The following is a 17,932-nucleotide window of genomic DNA, read 5'->3' on the forward strand; positions in this document are numbered from 1 at the left end:
GATGGATAATGACACTCCATATAGTCAGACTATCGCTTCGACGTACAGATCTGCCAAGCTTTCTAGAGATTGATTAATTCTGATAGGTAGAAAGTGTGCAGATTTTGTGTGATGAACCACAATAACTCAAATTCCATCATGTTGTTTGCAGATTTGAGGTAACCCGATTATAAAATCTATGGTAATATTGTCTCACTTCCACTCTAGAATCTCTAAAGGTTATAATAAATTGCATGGTTTTTTATGTTCTATTTTTACTTTTTGGCCGGTGAGACATTTTGATATGAATTTCGCAATGTTCTGCTTTATTCTATTCCACAAAAAAGTTCATTATAAATCCTTGAACATTTTATTACTCCCTGGATAGATAGAGTACTTGGATTTGTGTACCTCTGCCAATAGTTTTTCTCACAAGGCTTAGTCATTTGGAATCCACCATCTACCCATAAATTTAATAGATCCATTCCCATCGTAAATAAATTGGGATTTAGGTTATCCGGAGGTGGTCATAAATTTTTTGAACTCTGGATCTAATTTCTATAGTTAAGCGATTTTATCAAAAATTTCAAGTCGCGCTTCAAGTTTGAGCATTGAATTTGCATTGTTTCTCCAAGAATGGTTGGCATGTTATAAAATCCTCTAATAATTTCCAGTGTTGACCAGTTAAATAGGAAACTAAAAAATTTCTACTCAAGGCATCTGCAACAATGTTTGCTTTTCTTGGATGATAATTAATGGAGAAATCATAATCCTTAAAAAAATTTAACCATCTTCTCTGCCTCAATTTTAACTCTTTCTGAGAGAACACATACTTGAGGCTTTTATGATCGAAGAATACCTCAAATTTCTCACTATAAATATAATGACACTAAATCTTTAGAGCGAATACCACATGTGCTAGCTCCAAGCCATTGGTGTGAGTTTTGTAAAACTATTTTTAAAACAATATTTTTAATGAAAACAAGTGTGAAAGTCAGACACCAAATAATAAAAATTGGCAAGCACGAGTGGTGGAGTCTGGGTCGATCTCAGGGAACGAAAAATACATGTATTCAAACACACAAGCTAAACTACTCTTTATTGCCAAAATAAAAAGTATTAATTCAATAATTAACTAATTAAGGGAGTACGGCCCTACACAGAGGGCTTAAACAAAATAAATAAATGGTTTTATTACGGACCCAATAATTGAATTGAATTAAAAATAAAAACCTAATCTAAAAATAAAAGCAAAAGTGTTTTCAGTGCTTGAGTCCTTGTTCTCTTGTGTTCCCTTCTTGAATTGATTTGCTTCCCTTTGTCCTTCCCTCTTTAGGTAATGCTTGTTTTCTTGAACTTTTGATTTTTTGAAGGCTCCTTGAGGGCACTTCTGAGAGCTTGATGGCACCTCAGAGGGCATAAAAAGGGCTCTACCGCACGTTCCAACGCTTCCTTGCAAAACACAAAAACACAACGAAGCAGTACGATGAAAACTAGACAAAACTTGAGGTTAGTTCAATAAAAAAAATCAAGCAAAAACACTAATCTAACTAGCTGGTAGTAAACTACTAAAAGACAAAATAGTAAAACTAACTCTGTAACAAATTGTGTAACAAACTCAAAAACAAACTAGCTACTTGAATCAAATATAGAACTAACTATTTCTTAACAATCTAGTCACATGAGAAGATAATGAAAATGTGAGCAACACTATATATAAAAAAATTTATCAAATTAGGTATGAACTATACTAACACAAATTATTAATTCTCATGAAACACGTGAACTAAAGAAAACCATCTAAATTAAATCTAATTAATTCTGGAATAGCCTATATTAATAAAAAGAAACTTAACCAAACAGATTATTCTAATTTAGTCGACGTCAATAAGCTAATACTGATTTACTCAACTAACTCACCACTAAAAAAATATGAAACGGTAAGATCAAAATTGATGAGAAGAAGATAATAAACCTAAACTATAAACCAGAGAAACAAACCAGATATGCAGCTGAATAGCTAACTAACCTTATTTGTTAATATCTAAAAATAACCAGTAGATGAAAACAGGGATCAACAACTTGATCTAATAACATTAAAATCGATCCAATTTAATTAATGCAGATCAGGTTATCTACGCAAGACGTGAGGCACACGATGGCTGAATGCTAACCTAATCAGAGCCATAATTGAACCAGCTCGAGTGATATAAAAAAAATCCTTGCTATATGATGGTCTGACACAATAAACAAAATAAATTTTGAGCTAATAGGACAAACTAATTAATATATATGATAAGACTCTAATTTAAATAAAGAATCTAGGAGATAATTGATTGATTATAATTTGACTCAATAAAGCATTTAACAGAACTATACTACCACATGAGACAATTCATAAAAACTCATGGATATGTGACATGCAAAACACCCACTAACGTCTAACCAAGAAAACAAATAAAATATTATATTAACCTAAAGCTACCAAACAAACAACTAATTGAATTAATATAACCTCCTTGACAAGATGTAAAATTTTGAAATGACTCATTCAAGAAAACATTGATCTGTACTACTTAATTATTTAGCCTATAAAATCTGTAACTATCAAACAAAGAACTAGCTATTGCCTATGCATGTTTGACGTTAATCTAAACGTTAGCTTGTGATGCTGATGTTTGTCCTTTGCATTCTGCTGCCAAAAAAATTCTGAGTTAATATTTCGATTATGCAGGTTCCAGCGGCTTAATGCAAAACTGCAATTCAGAGTCGGCACACTTGCTGATCGGGCTGAGCTGGGTTATGCAGATCGGTCTGGGCGTGTGATCGGAAGATCATGCCAATATGAGTGCCTTAAACAACACGCGCATCAGCGCAGTTTATTGTTCTCATGCACCACAAACTCCAGCCAAGCATAATGATGGACACGATTTACACTAAGAAAGGAAAACTACTATGATCGATGTTCGAACTAAAATTTTCACTAATCTATATGCACTAAAACCATAGAAAATACCCTATGCTATATGCAATGACAATGTAGAAAATAAATATGCATGTGATGATATGATCTTAAAATTTACGGAGATGGGGGAGAAAGAAGCGACCTGTCACGGATCGTCTTCGACAGAGGGATTGAGAAGAGAAGATGGTTGATCCCAGCTGCATACACGTTGCCCCGATGAAGAAGAAGAAGTTGTCGATGACAAAAGGGTTCGAAGCTTGAAGAAAAAGAGGAAGAAAAAGATGAAGAGGAGAACAAGGAGAGAAAGAAATCGGCAAAAGAGAGAGGAGAAGCAAGGGAGAGAGAGAAGAGGGGGGCAAGAAGGAGGGAAGCAAGAGGGCTGCTGAAAAAAAAACGTTTTCCCAGCCCTCTAAACTACTATTTATAAGCCTAATTAGGTTAAAACAAAGTTTTCAAAAGAGTCTGAATATTTTCGATAATTTTCAAAACAAGGTCTCTTATGAAAACATGTTTTTTTCTAAAAATTGAAACTTACTAAACTAATTAAAAATTACTAATACAAACCTAGGCTAACTAAACTACAATTAAGACAGAATTGGGTTTGGGATGGTTTGTGTGCTTGTCAATTGGGTTCTGGATTACTTCATCAATCTGTGAGACAACTTATGGACCTAGTGTCCATCTATCCACATGATGATCCTAAGATAGGACTGGATAGGCTTTACCTTTTTCAATGTAGTCTTAGATTATGTGCTTAAGAGGAATACACTCTTCAGTGTCATGACCTAGGGCCTAATGATATCTACAGAACTTTGTTGGATCTTTTCCTTTCATCTAAGGAAGGTTTGACACTTTAGGTAATTCAAAATCCTCATTTTGCAATAAAATATACAAAACTTGAGATTGCGTCTGCTGGATTTTGGTAAACTCTTTGTCATTAGGCAATCTACAATTTTGGGCTTGCCTCTGGTTTTGCCTAGGAGTCTTTGACTTTTTTTTATCTTCACAAATTAGCCATACTAACCTGGCTTCTGAGTGACTTATCCCTTTTGGATCTATCATTTTTAGACCTAGTATTAACTAGAATCTCATCATGCATACCTCTTTTGAGGTTTGACTCCATCCAAGTAGCAATATCAATCAAATCAACGAAGGTCTCATACCTTTGAGTGGTTAAAAGGCCCTTAAGGAGTTGATTGAAGTTGTTCATGATGAGGGTGATAGCATGGAACTCCTTGATGGGATCTTTCATGTGATGATATATTGATCTTCACCTGGTAATGAAATCCTGAGCATCCTCATCCTTCTTCTGCCTAAGATCGTAAAGTTAACTGATAGTTGGCAGAGCCTCTATGTTGTACCGAAATCGCTTAATGAATATGTTCATAAGGGGTTGGAATTGTCTGATTTGATAGATATCTAAAGTTGAAAACTAGGACAAGGCATCACCTTCAAGACTTCTCAAGAACCATTGGATCAAGGCCCGATCCTTGTTGAGGCAATCAAAGAATGTGCCTAAGAATACAGCAACATGAGTTTTCAGATTTCCTTTCCCATTGAACTTTATGAATTTTTGGGAAGCGATCCCAGAGGCTCATTATCTTGGCCTAGGACAAAGTCCTAAATTTTATAGGGCCTTATTTTCCCTTTGGCATTCTTCATTTTTCGGGTCATGTTTCTCAGTTCTTCTAAATTTTGGATTCCCTCTTCATACTCATTAGGTTGAGGACTCGAGTTCCTAATAGCAACTTTTGGAAGCCTGATAGACATAGACTTCTTGGGCTGAACATTTTGGATCGGACCACTCTAGACTTTCTGCTTGTGACTCTGCTCAAACCATCTTTATTGAACATCATTCTCTTGGAACTTATGTTGTATTTGTTTTATCAAGGTTCTCAAGGTAGCATTTGAATTTTCATTTCTTCCAAAATGGATCTGTCTAGGAGATCATGGGCTATTCCTTAGCCTTTGTCGGTTTCTATATATTGGACCTCATAATCTTTCTCTTCTTCTTGATCTTCAGGATATATTTCTTGTCTGACTAGATTATCGGATTCCTCATCGATGAGATGACCGAGCGATCCGGGCAGAAAGCCCCCTGTTCTTAAAATGCATCTTTCTCAATCAAGGATGGTAATTTACAAGATCCTCTGGGTAACTTCTCTAGATTCCTAAATCATACTCAGGTATGTTAGGGTTCTGAGAACCCTGACCCATCTCAGTGTTCAAGTTCATATTTGAATTTGTAGAATCCTTTTGCAAAACCAAGGCTTAGGATTTATGAACAAACAAAAGTCCAAATCAATCAAACAACACATGGATCAAGATTTTAAAAAAAGGGTTCCTAGATCTCTTTGAAAGCTCCACCAATTTGCAAGGTCACGTCAAATGGGATCTAATGTGATAAGCTTTCTCTATGTCGAACCTTTCACGATATACATGAACTAAAGTTCTTAGTATTGTGAGCAGGTTCATGGTGTCCTTAATCCACCAGCGATATACCCAAGTTGAAGACTTCTGGTACTAGTGGGAGATCCGAAGATCCAAATAATAGGATATGATTTGAGTTTTGAAATTCAAACAATAAAACTAGTGGCACTACAATCAAAATCCTAAGAGATAGGATAAAAATAGAATGAGCACACGCAGAGCAAGCAATGTCTCACACAAAATGAAGTTTTCTAACTTGTCGAGGGTTGAAATATTTCTAAAAAAAACTAGGTGACATGTGATTCTTGGACAAGGGTTTTTAAATTTATCACGCTAAAGAAGATCTAAAACAAAAAAGGAAACACCAAATCTACCTAGGGTTTCTTCCTAAAATAGAAAAGGAAAGTCAATCACACTAGAAAACTCTACGGTTTTGTAACCAAAATAGTTTTTTGCATGGAAGAGGAAAGTGGATTGGATCTTGGATCTGGATATGAATCTTACCTAAAAGATATATCTGAGATCAAGCGACATAAACAATACATAATGACAAGATGGAGAAGCACCAATTTAGGGAACTAGGGCATTGAAATCCAAAAAAAATGAGATCTGACCCAAGAAAAAGGATTTTTTCCTTTAAATCTAATAAATTTGGAAAACAACAACAGTCGTAGATATCTATTTTTGACCCAAAAGATTATAGATTCAGAAAAAAAATTCAACATAGGAAAGACAGAAAATTAAAACACCTTTAAAATGGCATATGTCATGCCAAAAAATGACTGGCGGGTGCCAAGATATGGCCCCAAAAGCAATCCTAAAACATATATTAAATAGGCACAAAATGCCTCTATTTTGATTAAAACTATCTATTTTTGAGAAAAATAGTAAAAATGACAAAAAAGAAATCGTTATCTTTCCAACAACACCAGAATCACAGTGATTCGACAAGGAGATAAGCCTCTGGGAAGGCAGACTGGCTGGCTGTTTTACCGCACAGGAAAAGAACCTCTACCCAAACTTAAGTTAGAAAAATGAAGACTCCAGAGGAGGATTTGTCTCTAGCCCAAAACTAAACAAAGTTAAATCTATTTTTGATCTTTTTAATGAGTCTAAAAACACAAATTTTTGTTGCTAGATTGTTGAGAAACATGTAAAAGAACAGATAACTCTAACAAAAAATAATAAAAAAAATAACTATTTTTTACTTTTCATACCTATTTTCAAAGCCTATGGCGACAAAATCTGAAAATGGGCTGAACATGTGAAATGAAATCCTACTCGTCTACTTTCAAACGAGCCTAAGTATGCAAAAATCATATTTAGAATGAGAGAGATACATCCCTATTACCGTGACAGGGTTTGACAGGACAAAAACAAAAATAATAAGATTTGGATCCAGATCCAAAAATACATAAAAATGAAAGCACACCAACCTCGTAATGCCTATTTTCCAAAAATTCAGATCGTCAAGTTGATCGAACGTCCCACCATGATCACCATTATGTGGATCTCTTTTATTTTTGGAAAACAAAAACAAGAATTTTTTTACTTCAGAAAATCGTTTTAAATGTGGGTTCGAAAAACCACATCCAAATTTGAGAAGATGTAGGTTACGTTCGGGTTTTGCTGCCTTGGATGGAGATCTTGCAAAAGAATGATGAGGGGGCAAGGATGGCCTTCCATTTCGGTTTAGTCAAGTTAAGAAGGCAAATCTTGCTCAAGAAACATGTTGAAAAAGGATGACTGAGCATTAACGACAACCCAGTACTGATGACAACTTGAGTTGTCGTTAGCAGTAGGTACTAACGACAACGCTAGGCTGGGTGGACAATGGTGACAACTGAATGAGTGTTAATGACAACACAGGTTGTTGTCAGGGGTAGGTGCTAATGACAACGCCAGGTTGGGCAGACAATTGTGACAACTAAATGGGTGTTGACGACAACTTAGTTTGTCATCAGGGGAGGATAGTGTCACCTTTTAGAAAAGAGAGTCTCATTTGACAATAACTCAACGTCAATGGTGACAACTGGGAAGTGTTGACGATAATTCTTGAGCTCTAACGATAATGCTTGAAGAGCTAACGACAACTCAGGTAGTCATTAGGGAGAGTGAATGGTATTTTTGCTATAACTTTTCACTTTACTGTCAGATTGAAGTAACTTTTGATGTGTTGCAAAGATAAAAATGTTCTTTACAACTTTCATGTTGGTGAAAAATCTGAAAAGGTAATTTTAGAGGACTAAAATAAGATTGAAGATAGTAAGACATGAATTTTTATGGGTAAAACATTTTGGTCAAAATTTGGGTGTGTAAAGATTTGTCGATCCTTTTAAAACCTTTGAATGAATTGGCAAAGTGGCATACCATGTGGCATTATCTCCTCAGTATAAACAAATTCATAATGTTTTTCATGTATCTATATTGAGAAAATATGTCTACAATTTGTCATATGTCATTCAATATGAGGATGTAGATATTCAGGCAGAAATAACAATGGAGAAAAAACCAGTGAAGATTATTGACAGAAGAAAAAATGTGTTGAGGTAAAAAATCATTCATCTCGTGCTAGCATCATGGTATTACTGAATGTACATGAGAGCCAAAGGTTAGTATGAGAGAGAAATACCCTAGTTTGTTTGAATACTCCTATCAAATTTTGAGAAAAAAATAGAGGGAAAAGATATAATACCTTATATTTTTTTATAATTTTTAAGAAACAAAGATGAAATTCATGTTTTAAGTTTTGTTGAATTTCAATTTGAATTTGGATGTTTGCATCTAGATCCAGAAATGAATCTCTAATATGGTAATGAGGACCCACGGGGTGGGTTGCTCATTAGACGTGGGGTCTCTTGGAATGAGAATCCAAGATATGGACTTAAACCAAGTCAAACAAGGTGGGACGTTCCCACCTACTTTCCATATTCTTCCTACCTAGCCTAATAGTTTTTTTTACTTAATTAAAAGACCTAATTAGCTAAAATTGCTTAATTATTTTCGTATTTCATTAAGAATCCTAATTAAGTAGGATCTATAAATGGTTAAACATCCCAATTAGCTAAGAGTTCTTTGGATGGTTTCCTAATTCAACTATAAGACCTCTTGAGGAGGCTATAAAGAAAGGAAGCTTCTTCTCATCTTCACACATGCCCCTCACTTTTTCTCTTCTCTCTTTCCCTATCTCGCTCTCTCTCTTTCTCTTTTCCTTACTCTCTCTCTCCCTCATATCTCTCTCTCACACGCCCTTCTCTATGAGGGCCCTTCATAGAAGCCGGTAGGGTGGCTGTATTTTCATTAAACGTGCAGTTGTGGTAGAGGGAGTTGATCAAATGAGTTGATTTTTAGAAGAGTCTTCCGTAAGGTCCAACAATTTTGAGGTAGGTTCACCTTAACCTTGTGTGGGTATATATTTTTATGATACGTGAGCATATCATGGGAAGATTCCTAAATGAGAGCATGTATATCAGCCTAGATTCACATAAGCACTAATATCATTTTATGCATGAAGGTTCTAAAACCCAAAATCCTTTTTTGAAAACCGTTTTTTATTATTTTTATAGAGAAAACATGTTCTCTCTTGAAAATGGCTGATCTTGGACATTAGATTCATTTATGTATTGTATTTTTTTATGAACAACATGATTAGATATTTGTATGCACAAATCTGATATTTTATTCATGAATTTAAAATCATTGGATAATTTTTCTTGATGATCTCGTTCAAAATCATAAAGTTCTTGGTGAGTTCTTGAAAACTGTATTTTGTTCTATGTATTTTGTTCTGACCATTCAAAATGATAAATTAGGTTCTTCCAATCCATGAACCCATAAATCTAGAAAATTTATGAAGATGTTTCATACATATGGAAGTAATCTCAAATCAAATCCAAGACTCAGATGAATTGTAGATCGTGAGATATGCTCTCTGCAAGTCGACATAGAAATTCAGTTTTGATAGAGAATTTATGAAGACAAAATATTTTGTAAAAACCATATCTCCTGAATTACTCAAGATCTATGATTGAGATTTTAAGGTTGTTAATCTAGATATGGAAGAAAACAGTGTTAAAATCTTAGAGGTAGATTCCTCGTGATTTTGAAATGAAATTTCATAGAAAATAGTCCAAAATCTATAATTTCTGAAAAACGTTTTGTCAAATAACAGAAATAGTATATGTTACAAAATTTTTAGCCCTCTGTTGAAATCGAATTAAAGTTTGAGTTTTTGTGGGCTTGAATCTGACATAACAAGTCACCCATAATAAAAAAAAAATCTCATCTAGTTCATACTGAATGATTTATCACTTATTTTTCATTAAAAAGATAGAATTGAATAAGACTATTCTGTGAATATACAATAATTTGTGTTACAGAAACTTTAATTATTGATATGTAACAAGTTAAGGTCTGGATTTTTGCTTATATGCATGTAACATATGAAAGAACCTTCGGTTAAAATCCCAAAGCCAAAATCATTTTTTATGATTTATGACAAAAAAATTTAATGACAGGTAAAATTATGTGTTATAAATCCCAAATTAGGGGATTGTTTTGTTTAATACATGAGATGGTTCCAGAAGTGAACCAGATGTATATGACATGGTTTCAGAAGTTAACCATATGAGCATGTGACATATTAATGAACAGTATGTTGGCCTATTAAGGCAGTGTGCTTGTGTCATCTTTTGTAAACATCTTTTGAAAGTTAAGCTTTAAATTCTATTATAGTGAATTAATGTGCAATATGATGTTGTAATGTACAACATGATGTTATAATGTGTAGCATGATGTATAATGTGATTATAATATGTTACAAGGCATGAAATACATGTATGCATATGTGAATGCTCGTGAATAAGGAAGTGGTTTAAAACAACCAATGTGGTGTCATAAGTGCACGAATATGTTATGTGGCATATAAAGTTAATGTGATATAAGTTATGAAAAGCATGCATGTACACGTAAATGCTCATGAATGAGCAAATGGTTGAAAAGAACCAATCGGGTGCCAAAAGTGCACAAAATTATTAAAAATATACATGTGCATATAAACTTACCTTAGAGCGATAAGTGAAGGTATAAATGCTCAATTGGTTTAAAGGTATCAAGGGCATACTAAATTGGTTATCAATATCAATGTGCTAATAAATTGTGTAACTACCATGAGTGGGCAGTATGATGTTCTTGTCATACAGTTAATTATGAAAATTTACCTCAGAGCAAATGCAAGAGTAATTGGCTAGGAAGGGTTGAATGATAAATGGCACATGTGATAAGATGTGATGACACCTTGCCTTAATAAAAAGATAACCTAATAACCCATTTAGTATATGACTTACCTTAGAGAGAGTAGGTGATACACACTCTAATGGATAGCATTATATCTTTTTTTAGCAAGAAAGCACATTTGGTCCCTAGTCCTTAGAGCTCAGGGGGGCATACTACCATTGTTGTCCTAAGGGGTATGTCCATATCTTCTGCAGATATGGAATATGCATCATGTTTTATCTGACTACCACTGGTGGGATATCTCTCGGTCATGGACCACCCTCAGTGGGTCTGATTCAGTAAGACACTTAGGAAACTAAAATACATTGCATAATAAACACTTGAGTGAGCTTCTCTAATTTGACTCTTGGTCCTGTAAGTACCCACAAGGAGAGTGAATAAGAGTAACAAAGCCTTACACTTAAGCAGATTTATTTTATAATAAACTTGTATTGAAAGCATGCCTTAATAATTCAAAAGCTTAATCATTGATATATTCATATTTTGTATCATACACATGAATTTAATTGATATAGATATAATTGTTATGTTGCATGATATATGTTCTAAAAAGATTTTGATTTCATGTATACTTGGTTCTTTATATATATGTAATACTATTGCATTCCTACTGAGACTCGATGAGACTGACTCCTATATTATAAACATTGAGATAGTGAGTAACGAGTTGGAGCGATGGTGGAATGCTACATGCGGTGCCATAACTCAACTATTTTATATCCGGGATTTTATTTAGAAAACAATCTATATTTATTAAGACTTGTTATTTTTATTGACACAGTTGCGGGCCTTAGAGTCCAACGTTTAAACAAATAGTTTATTTAATTGATGAATGGTTTAATTTAGTTCATGAATTGAAATGTCTCATTTCTGTCTTGGATTCAGATTCTTGATTAGAACTAATTCAAGATATGAACTTGGACCCAAGTTCAATAAAAAAAATAGATCCAGTCCTATGTTGAGTTAGAATATATGTAACCTCCCAAAATTCTAACTCGAACCAAAATGACTATTTTTGTTGTGTTCTAAAGAGTTGAAAAAAAAAATGGACATATTTTTGGGTTAAAAAAATGTGCATATTTCCTTGTTGAAATTGCACAAAAATTTAATAGGCTTCATCCTAAATTGGCTAATTTGTAAACAAATACCAAAAATACTTAAAATTAATTTTTAACTATTATTTTAATACCATTTTAATGGTTTTAACATGTGTCACGTTATGGTTGACACATAATATTTTTTGTTATTTTATGGCCAATACGTAGGGGTGGGCACCCGATGGGCCAAGCCGACCTGGCCCACCATGGGCTGAGTTTGGGCCACGATTTTAGGCCAGGGCCAATTAGGTACCAGGCTGAAACTTTGCCCACAGGCTACTAGGCCAAAACGCAGCCCTCTTGAGTTATTTATTAACTTTTTAAAATAACTTGGTAACTATTACTATTTACCTAATTAGTTGCATTAAATTTATGAAAACTTGAAAGATAATTAGTTGGGTACATGGGAAGTTGAGAACTTGTTAGTTATTACTATTTACAAATGGATTTAGGTCACGTCAGGTTGGATCCGGCCTGTTGGGGGCAATGGGTTGAGTCATGTGCTTCTCTTCAAACTGGCCGGTTAAGAATTGGGTCAAAACCCAGCCCAACCCATTAGTCTTGACGGGCAGAGCTGTAAACAGGCTCGGGCTGGACGGGTCATCTTCAGGTCGGGCCGCACTTAAAGCCCAGCAGGCAGAGCTCTAAACGGGGCCGAGCTGGGCCGGCCCGATGCCCACCCCTACCAATACATAATGATTCAGCTAAGTATGGGTATCGGCAGATACAGCTGAATCGGTGGCCCAACGATTCAAGGCGGATGTTGATACTTACAACATTGGTTAGGACATGAGACAAAGATGGATGAGAAGAGGGTTAGGTTATTAGGACTGAGAGATGGGTAAGATTGTTATTTTACCACACATTCAACCATAGTTATGATCTGACCATAGTTAGGTTGACAGCATCCTAATAGAAGAACTATTCGGCACAAAGGCAGAAAAGGTGAAGACTGATTTGCAAAATCGCATAAAGGAGGGAGGGACTATTTAGCACATCTCTGAAAAGGTGAGGACCATTTTACAAAAAAAAAAACTTTTTACTTTTAGTACTGTTTTGTCTAGCCAGCCACCAATTAAAAAATGACCTTCCATGTCAGACAATACTAGCTTAGGTATTTTTTTAATCGGCCAACAAAATACATAAACTCAATTTTTGAGTTTTTGATCATCCAAACATCACAAATCCAGGATTTTGGTAAATTACATTTATCAAACACATGGTTTTGGGCAAAACTTGTGTTTCTAATGACCCATGCTTTGTCCCTCATCATCCAAACGAGACCTAATAGTTAACTAGAGTTGAATGAATAGAAAGCAACTCAAGCACTCATTTGAGTGAGGGTTAAAGTTTGTTCTAATCATTGATATGTACAAATGACTTAGTAAACACTTCTTTTTGACTGTGTGTTTTTTTAGTCAAAATGATCCCATAGTTGGAATCTTACTACATATTTTTGTAGCGATACAAAAATCCATGTTCATCTTAGTTGGGAGGAAATGGGCCTCCCAAGACTGCAAATGGATGCGGCCTCTTCTTCTCAATTCTTTAAAGGTCAATGCCTCTATGACCTAATTTTAGCGTTTGATATGCATATGCAAGCTACGGTCTGCTGATGATCGATGAAATGTGTTTTCTCCCTCAAAAAATTCATGAAAATACCTAGCCTTTAATTTTTTAAGTCTTATAAAAAACCTACATGGATGATTCAAAAACCTATTCCTACAAAATGGACCATGCAAAAATAAAAGAAATAAACAATTTTAAAAATTAGAAAAAATAAGACTATTTGCACCATCTTACCTTTATGAGAAACCAATCACACACACACACACACATATATATATATATATATATATATATATATATATATGTGTGTGTGTGTGTGTGTGTGTGTGTGTGTGTGTGCTTGGTCTTATAATTTGCTTGGTTTCAAATGGTTTGGGGGCAAGAGAGAGAGAGAGAGACCCAAAAGTTGTAGACTAGTAGTCTTTGATAGCGTGGGCAAAGGCAAAAATGTTGTAAGAGCTCTGCTTGTTTGGTAGGAGCAGCTAGTGCATGTCACCCATAGTGACAAACGTTTTTTTTTTTTGGGGGCAAAATCTCAATTTTCAAAAACTCGTTAGAAATTGATTTTTTTTATAAAATCCTGCATTTTTTTGGCAATAAAAAGTAGATTAAAAATATAAAAAATATATACGAAAATATTAATAAAAATTATTTAAAACTAAAAATACAGGTTTTTTCACGATAAATAGTTATTTAAAACGTAAATACCCTGTTTTAATTGCAGTATTTATGTTTTTTCATAAATCTTGCGCTATTTTGAAAATCTCGTGAGAAATTACCAATTTAAATTTTCAGGCAATTTCTCTTGATATTATAGCGAGATGTTTCATTAATCTTGTGATATTTGTTACTATGATGTCACCTTGCATTGGGACGTGCAACGGTATAATTGTATAATTGTTGGTAGGGGTCTGCTTAAACCCAGCTTGCCTTAAAAAAAAAAAAAAAGGCAAAATGTTGTAGTCGGGCTGCAGCCACTTATGGGCATATCCCCCAGCTACTTGTGCCCCACATGATGCTTATGCCAATCTAGACGTGGTCCCTACTCAACTCAGCTTTCGGTTGTACTGTCTTTTTCCCTTTAGAATTTTTAAATGATCAATAAACTTTTACTCCGATTTTACATACTCGTCAATCTTATTTTCATATTACCTAAGCAAATAACCCATGAAGTACCTACCATTAAAATTATATATGAAAATGAATAATTTACTCTCACCAAAATAACTAAATCAATTTTTATTTCAACTTTTTAACTCAACCATATCTTGACTTTGTCTTCATAAATCAGCAAAACCCATAAGCAAATCATAACCTTCCCTTGCTATGGTAATCTTTGACATTGTAAGGGATGCCACCTGTGGGTTTCGAACTTGTAATGTCCTGGTTACATTTACAACTATAGTAATCTTTGACAACAACATATGTATGAAATTTCTAGAGTAAAAAGCTTTTCACAGGGACATAGACGCAAACTGATTTTGATAGAAATAGGAGACATGAGTATTTGAAAACTAGGGCGCGATGAGACCAAATTTTTATTTATGTTTTGGCAAAATTATCTTTTTTATTTTAATGTATAAAAACATATTATCAATTGAAATATCAATAAAAACATCAAAATAATCTAAAATAATTTTAAAATAATGTAGAATGTGTCATGCCATAGATTCTCATATAAGTAACAAACAATGACATAGATGGCACCAACTTTTGGCACAATTCTTAAACAGGCACGAATTAGAAAATATGACAAATCTAGCCTATTAACATTTTTCTTGGAGCTTATCTTTTTTAGCCTAAAAAAATCAGACGCCTTGGTCAAACTCACTTTCCTAGTGGTCCTATCATGGTGCCTGATTTTTTCAATTAAGTCACCTAAATTTTTTTATTTTTTTCAGAAAATAAACTTAAAAAAGTGGTTTTGACCATGGCACCTAAATTTTTTAAAGAAGCAAAAGTGCAAAACCATTAAAAAATTCAATTGAACAGATTTGTTATATTTTCTAATTTGATAATCAGAGTGTGCATCCCTTGGCATAAGGCCCAAAGACTTGTACACCATAGACCTTGAAATGAGGCCATAGTCAACAAGTATTTAAATAAGTATCCCTTGTCATATTTTCAATTAAGTCACCTATCCGAGATGGCTGATCCATAATGATGGTTTCTCCTTGAATATTTAAAAAAAAAATAAAAATCAAGTCTGTTTCCGATTAAAATATTGGATCTAGCATTGGGCTAGGAATTTTGGGCCTGACTAGAAACTAAGGCCAAGGCAATGGAGCTCTATCACTCTATCTTGCAGTCAATTGAGACAAGGAATTATCCATTTCTTGGGAAAGCAAACATCTTTCCAACTCAATATAGCTGTAAGAGACACTGCTGGAATTGCAAGAACATCGGATCCAAACAATGTCTAGGTCCACTACTGCTCCACAAGACCACCCAAAAATTTTGAAATTTGTGGAATTTCTTTTATTTTCTTCTCTTCGCAATCCAAGAAATCCAGCATTTAGATGGTCCTTTGGTAAATTTGCATTAATGCTAAGATATTGAGGATTCAGTTTGGGAGGCGGTGTTGGAGAGGAGATGAAAACGAGAGATGAGGTTGAAGTTGGAGTTGTCAACAACGTCCTTGTGATGATGTAGTTGAAAATGACCCATCTTCACTCTCAACACCAGCCTCATCTCTCAAAACAGAGTTCTCAAATACCTATAGGGTATGTGGTATTAATTACATGGAAAAATGAAAACCTACCAAATGAGAAATCTTTATCAGATTTTTTGAAATTCTGACCTTACAGATGTGTTTAACATATCCATGCATCTGAATCAAATGCTTCAAGAACTGATTCTTATAAAAACATGTGCATAGTCAGAATTAAAAAAAAAAAACACCAAAATCCGATAAATGTTTCTTATTGGGTAAGTTTGGGAGGTTTTCTATTGGGTAGGTTTTCATTCCCCCTTAATTACACTCATTAAATACCATCTCTACTCTCATAGCTGGCTTCCAATTCCAATATTGTCAAAAGTTTTCTTTTTACTTGGAAAAATGGCTCCAGGCACAAAGACCTAATTGTCGTACTTACGGTCTTTATTCATGTTAGCGTAAAACTCCGAGAGATTACCCCTTGACCCCAAAGAGTCGTCAAGCTTCAACTTAAGCAAAGGGGTGACCCCAAAGCCGGACCTGTCAAGAGACCAATGAGACTTGGGCCTCAGGGCTCCTGGGCCAAAAAAAAATTTAGGGGCCCATTTTTAATGGGGACCAAAAACAGCAAAAAAAAAATAGAGGCCCCAAAAAAATTGGAGGCGCTGTCCTCGAACTCCTACTAATAATAGGGGGCTCAAAAAATTCTGAGGCGCTGCCCCCAAACTCTTACTATTAATAGGGGGTCTGTTTTTAGGAAGCCCATTTTTAATATGGGCTCAAAAAATTTTGAAGCCCTACCCCAGAACTCCTCCTATTAATAAGAAGCCCATTTTTTCCCTCCGCCTCAGGCCCCATAAAACACAGGTACGGCTCTGGGTGACCCACATGGGATTTGAACCTAGACAGCCCGTCAAACGGTCTAGGCCCCATCCCACTAAGCCAAACCCCTTGGGTTTAGCTAATTCTCAAAATTGCTTTAACGCATTCATCTATTAAAACAGGTTTACCTTATGACCGTCACAAATTATGATCCTTATAATTAAATCTGGGGGTAGATCCCAAGGGTTTTATCAACCAGAGGCCGTGCTGGGCCTAGACAAAAATAAAATAAATAAATAAGAAAAAGCTTTTACAACTGAGCCAGTTCCGCCATAATTGGATCCACTTGTTGACCCAGACGCCCAACTGTTCAATATGGTACTTGACCACATCAATGTTCTTTGATCTAGGTCACAACATAAAGCCCACCAAACCCAGCTGAACCTCATCTCAGGTCATGTTTGGCGGACATTAAATATGACCAAGATCATGAACGTTGATGTTTCTTCTACAATCTCACTAATATCAGAGTTCATGATTCATTTACCCCTTGCCCTGTATAAGAAAGGGTTAGCTCATTGTCAATCCAAGCTCGGGTAGAACTTGAACATGTATGGATCACATATCAAACATGATTAAGTTCATATAAAGTCCAAATTCATATTGTTCATGAATGCTCAATGGGGCTATGTGAAAACATGACCTAGGTCAAGTTTTGAGGATTCAATCCTTCCTGATTGGATATGTTTAAGATCCAAGTCAGATTTGGATTCACTGTTTGTATTAAAGATCTGGATATGGATCTGGTGTGATAAGGGGTGTCTCCAATCCATTTTCACCCTACAAGTAGGGCTGGTAAGCGAGCCGAATGAACCGAATAAAGCATGTTTGAACTCAACTCGTGGATTGAGCTCGTGACTCGGCTCGTGTTCGTGAATGAGATGAGACCAACAAGAGCTAGCTTGTGTAAAAGCATTTTATGTTATTTATACATGGAATATGTATATTGTTTACGTATTGTACTTAAAATATATATTTTTTATGAGAACTGAACATATTAGGCCTTATTTCTCATTCTGTCATGTTCTAACCCATGGTTTTAAAGTGTTTTATGATAGA

The sequence above is a fragment of the Nuphar pumila genome, chromosome 5, assembly GCF_984573655.1.
Source record: "Nuphar pumila chromosome 5, dmNupPumi1.hap1.1, whole genome shotgun sequence".
In the NCBI taxonomy this organism is placed as follows: domain Eukaryota; kingdom Viridiplantae; phylum Streptophyta; class Magnoliopsida; order Nymphaeales; family Nymphaeaceae; genus Nuphar; species Nuphar pumila.